Source organism: Amblyomma maculatum, chromosome 10 (genome assembly GCF_055883805.1).
Source record: "Amblyomma maculatum isolate TAMU_Amacu chromosome 10, ASM5588380v1, whole genome shotgun sequence".
NCBI classification, from domain to species: Eukaryota; Metazoa; Arthropoda; class Arachnida; order Ixodida; family Ixodidae; genus Amblyomma; species Amblyomma maculatum.
The window spans coordinates 154,572,109-154,577,857 of record NC_139353.1 but is presented as its reverse complement, the minus strand read 5'-3'; the positions used below and the strand labels follow the sequence as shown (position 1 = coordinate 154,577,857).

At 47.7% G+C, this 5,749-nt stretch overlaps 1 long non-coding RNA gene across 1 annotated transcript; it reads left to right on the top strand.

The window, feature by feature from the left end:
• The first annotated feature begins 3,323 nt into the window (after positions 1-3,323).
• Positions 3,324-4,147, top strand: LOC146177747 (uncharacterized). Its single transcript, XR_014701339.1, has 3 exons — positions 3,324-3,528; positions 3,601-3,701; positions 4,069-4,147. It is a non-coding gene; the product is annotated as an uncharacterized LOC146177747 (long non-coding RNA).
• Positions 4,148-5,749: the final 1,602 nt, after the last annotated feature.

Sequence of the window (5,749 nt, the reverse complement as noted above, 5' to 3'; positions counted from 1 at the left end):
GGGGGGGGGAGGGCTGCGGAATTGGCGCGGAAAAGTGAAATTAGGAATTTTACGGTGGTATATACTTTTTTTTTTGCTATTGAATACCTGCGTCCCCTTCTTGGCATTACATACTGAAACGCTTATAGTTACAATGAACATGTGCATAAATGTAGGCAATTAATTACCTCCGCCGCGGCTGAGTGTGTTTTTCACGGTAACTTGTAAAATTGCTCGAAACACTCAGCATACTCAATTCTACATGCAAGACACTATTTATATTCAATTTAAATACGCAAAATGATACTCCTGGCGGGATGGAGATAGTAGCAGCATAGCTACAGAGGAACAGTAATTCAAGAATAAAATCCGCGGTTACCATGTCAGTTGGTGCCCCGCCGGGGTGGTGCAGTGGTAGGACGCCCGACTACTGTGCCGGAGTTCCCGGGTTCGAACCCGACCACGGCGGCTGCGTTTCGATGGAGGCGAAACGAAGTGGCGTCCGTGTGCTGTGCGATGTCAGCGCACGTTAAAGATCCCCAGGTGGTCGAAATTACTCCGTAGCCCTCCACTACGGCTCCCCTTTCTCTCTTTCCACTTTCACTCCCACCTTCCTCCCTTCCCTTACGGCGCGGTTCAGGTGTCCAAGAGGAAGTGTGACAGATACTGCGCCTTTCCCTTCCTGTGAACCAATTATTATTATTATGTCAGTTGGATGACGCTGTGAGCCATTGGCATTCTCGCTATGCTGACCGTGGTCGGGGAATGAGTTCCCAAGCGTGTCATCATCGCTCTCGGAGTCGCTGCCCGATTCTACCGTGTCAGCAGCCTCGTTCTCAATTTGTTCTTCCGCTTCAGTTTCAGTTTGGGCTTCGGATTGGTTCATCGTTGTTACTATGCGCCCTTCCGGCGTTTGTTCGTTACTTGACTTAAATTGGTTCACAGGAAGGGAAAGGCGCAGTAACTGTCACACTTGCTCTGTGGACACCCGAACCGCACCGTAAGGGAAGGGAGGACGGTGGGAGTGAAAGTGGAAAGAGAGAAAGAGGAGCCGTAGTGGAGGGCTACGGAGTAATTTCGACCACCTGGGGATCTTTAACGTGCGCTGACATCGCACAGCACACGACGCCTCTTCGTTTCGCCTCCATCGAAACGCAGCCGCCGCGGTCGGGTTCGAACCCGGGAACTCCGGCACAGTAGTCGGGCGTCTTACCACTGCACCACCCCGGCGGGGCTAGTCTAGAGGTGTTCGTGCTGTCGTTTTATCTGCATCTGATGAGCTACTGGCAGCGCAGAAAGATTCACCAGTGACATCGCCTTCCTCCCGGCCCTGCTCGACAGCGTTCTTGTGGAGGCATCCGCTGGCAGAACTGCGCGTTTTTTTTTAAAGCGATACTTTGACCTGAGCGGTACTTCACATTTCGGGTCCAATAAGTAGCGGTTATATTTTCTCATGTACGGCATTTTAGTCGCTTGAGCTTCTGAAAAAAAACAATGTCCTGTGACTATAAATACCTATGTCCTGTGACTATAAATACCTATGTGTATAAAGGAAATACCTATACGCACAGGAGCACATTAAGGAGGAGGAGGAGGAGGAAAAACTTTATTTAGTCCTATATTATTTGGCGGTTTTTGGACGTCTTCAGAGATGTCTGCTTGTTGTATCCACAAGAGTCTTCTCCGTCGACTTCGTCCACTTTTTACAATGGTCGGTTGCCCTCAGTCCAGGGCTTCGCTGGCTGCTGCCGCCCGTTGGGCTCGCTGTACCAGACCTTTCTGGTCTTCGCAGCGGTCGCTGGACAGCAGAGTCTCCCATTGCTCCGCACTCGGGTTTCGAATTTTGGGGACCACATCTATGTTTTGACATGCCCATGTGATGTGATACAGTGTTGGTTTTTCATAGCACCACGGACATCTGTCAGCGTATAAGGTAGGGTGCATTTTGTTTAGTATGTGTAGGTTTCGGTATGAACCCGTCTGTAATTGTCTCCATATGACAGTTTCCTCTCTGGTGAGAGAACTGTGCGGTGGGGGATATCGCATTCTTCTTCCTCTATAGTTTTCTAGTATGGCCGAGTATGCCTTGGGTGCTGGCAAAAGTTCCGCGGACCCGTCGGATGCTCGGAAAGTAGTGTATGCTCGAGCTATCCTGTCAGCCTCTTGGTTCCCTGCCACCCCCATGTGCCCCGGTACCCATATAATTTTGTGTCTGGTCTTGTTTTCTTCGTGGTTTTTAAATCTGTCGCTCGCTTCGAGGAGTATACGAAGCGCGTGACGACCAATCCTACCATTCATGAAATTTCGACAGGCTGTTTGAGAGTCCGTGAGTATCGTTAGCGACCGCCCAGCTCTATAGCCCTCCGCCACCGCTAGAGAAATGGCTACTTCCTCGGCCTCTGCTGCTGTGCAGTGTCGGATAGAGGCGCTGGTCACTTCGCGTAGAGACGAATTGACCACCGTGGCCACTGCAATTTTGTTCTGTCCTCCTCTCGAGGACGCGTCTGCATACACAGTCGTGTCTTCAGGAGCGTATGTTTTTTGAAAAAAATTGGCCCTTGCTTCTCTTCTACCTTGGTGGAGGTTAGGGTCCATGTTTCTCGGGATTGGAGCTACCTTGAGGGACTTGCGAAGTTCGTCGGGGATCGTTACCGTCCTCGCTATTTCTCGCATCTGCTCACAGTATCCGAGTCTCTGTAAAAGCGTTCTTCCAGTCGTTGTCTGCAGCAGCCTGAGTTTTTGCGACTCAAGCTGCGCCTCGCGTAGTTCTTCGAATGTGTTTTGCAATCCAAGCGCCATGAGCTTTTCTGTAGACGTGTTGCGCGGTAATCGGAGCGCCGTCTTATACGCTTTGCGTAGCAGGGCATCAGCTTGTTGTATTTCACTCTTGTTGAGGCACTGGTAGGGCAGGCTGTACATAATTCTGCTCACTACCAGGTTTCTAACTAGTTTTAGTGTGTCCTCTTCGCGCATGCCATGCCGCCTGTTGGTGATGCGGGTGATCATGCGTGTCACTTGTAGCGTTGTAGTTTTGAGCAAGGAGCTACCTTGTGTCGTACACTCTGCGCGCGAGACCGAATGCCGCATCTGAAAGTTCAGTGAACTTCAGACTGTGTATTAGCTTTTTTCTTCGTTTCTCGAGGCCACCCCCGCCTTGAAAGCGGCCGCTTGGTATCCGGCGCGCGCGAATCGAATATCACCACGCGCACACATCCATTGTAACCCGACATCCACAGTCTGCCTCTGCCGATGCACGTCCGGCCAGTCGGCGCCGTACAGGTGCAATTTTTTTCTGTGCGTGTTGCGTTTGAGACTTGACGCGCATTGGTTCGACCGTGGGAACGAAGGGGGTGCGGGCTTCGTCCTCTAATCCAAGCCAGTTCGCTCTAGGCCGTTGCTCAGAGTTTGGTTGGGGCGTCTAGCTGGTTGCCTGCTGCAGTGCTTCTATAGGCTTCCAACAGAAAGCAATTAATGAACTGCGTGGCACGGTCCAGTTGTTGAACTGGAAGGAAGGCGAGGAGGCAGCACCTGCCAAAATAATTGACATCGGTAAGTAGTGGCGACTTTCCCCATCTTTGCGGTTACAGAGTCATTCTCCTTGCCGTGAACAATTTGTTCCAGGCAAGCCTCGCATACTAGAGCGCAGACGTGCCCAGCTGGCTTCTAAAGGAGACATAGAGGAGCTACAACAGAGCTCAACACCGCGCAGTGCTAATGACCAGGTAAGTGACCCGTAGCGCTGTTTTGTACTCGGTAAATGTAAAATTAAACTCTAGGAAGGAGAGGCACCATTTTTTAAAGGCTTTCTTAAAATTTAAACCACTGATTCTTCGCATTAATTACCAGTCATGGATTATGTTTCGAGAAATTGTAACGCAGCAAGCAATTTGTAAGCTGATACATTAGCATTTCCAGCTTATTTGTTTTTTTTTCTTGTATTTGATGAATACGAGGTCCAGTGCGGTATTAGGTTAAGCTGAGCCATAAAAGTGTTGTGTCTTATTACACGTGTTTTTTGCTGCTTCTTCTATTATTAATGCTGCAGGGGAGTTTCATATTTTTTCTTGGTTTCATATTTTGCATCCAAAGTCATGTTCCCAGTGCGAGACGTCCAGAGAAGAAATTTGGGCTTTGAAACGCAGAATTGAAGAACTGGAGGATGTTCATGGTACGTCATATCTTCGTGGTGCTGTTAAGGGGTGTGACATTTAATGATCTATAGTTTCAGTTCATCCTGGTAGCCTAACAAGCTTGATAACTCACGCAATAACGTATGCAGCTCGTTCCGCAGAATTGATTGACAGTCATAGCTTCACAACCACATTGTAAACAGCGATTTGGGGGAGGGTCCAAAATTAGTGAGGATGTTGCTCTAATGAAGGTACTTCAGGAAATAGTAATTAAAAAAAATTGTATTTTGATCCTGAATTCAGACAATGCAAAGAAAACACGCCACTCATATGCCCCCAAGGGCTGTCAGTACCAAGCGTGTTTTAATAAGGTGTATTCACACGACGGACCGAAACGCGAAGCGATCGACCACGTGACCCCCGAACTGCGGTCCGCCCGTTCGCGGCGAGCATTCAGCGCGAACCGCTCGCTGTTCGCGGACTGAAGCGAAGCAGTAGAAATCACTGACGTAGGGTTACGTCACACCGAATTGCAAGAGCGCTTCGCGATTCGGTCCGTTTTGTGATTAGAGGGGCCCCCAGAGAGCGCATATGATCCTTATGACTTACTAACGCGTGTTTTAGATTAATAGCTCTAAAATTAAAAAAAAAAAACAAAACAATAGACGAAAACGTGTTTTAAAAGATTAGCGCAATGCAAAGGCGATGTTAAAGGCACTATTGCCTCTACACTTAAGGTGAAGCTTAAGCATCTTCCAAATTTAAATCAAATCAAACTTTATTGGTTACAGTTACTTTTTGGCGGGTTATAAATCCACTCTTTTATAATAGAGTTCCAAGCGAATGAAAGTTTGGGCAGCACTGTAGAGTTGTGTCTGTGTCTGATTGATATTTTACAGCACAGCCCCATATGGTAGGCGAGCGTAATTATGTTATTGAAAACATCTTGCAAAATATGCTGTTTTGCTTCACTACAGTTTTTTATACCTCTGCTGAACTACTGTTTTAGAGACGCGCAAGGTTCTACAGAAACTGAAAAAAATTGTTGAGGACCTCCACACGGTTGACAAGAACTCAGTGCGGCCGTGCCCTCAGGTAAGGAAGGTCTTCACATCTTTGAGGTTGGAACAGTTTTTAAATGTGTAAGTCGGACAGTCTAGAGAAAGCCTGTATACCCTATATGCATATCTCTCTCACATGGCATGTTCCGTGGAGCTGGGGAGGGAGCCCTTCATAGCATCAGCCGATTTTCATGATTTCGTGGTTAATCCTCTTGACACTAACATGTTATTGCAAGCGGGCAGCAAATGCAAGATGATTAACCAAGGCTTAACAAAATCGCGTGGTGTAAAATCAGCCTTTGTGGGGCATATGAAAATTCATTCTTCGATTTTATTCGACTCTAGTACCTCACAGCAGCATGTGGCAATAGGCTTCTGCGGCTCACACTGTGTGGCGAAATATGTAACTGAAGCCTACTTATCTGAAGAATCCCTCTTTCCATTCAGTAAGCTTGCTATATATCAGACATCACAGCCTACGAAGAGCAGTTAGGATGTGTTCTTGAAATATATACCATTCACCTAGTAATTAAGCGCTCAATCCTCATCGAAAGTTCAAAGAAGCATGGATTTAAGCAG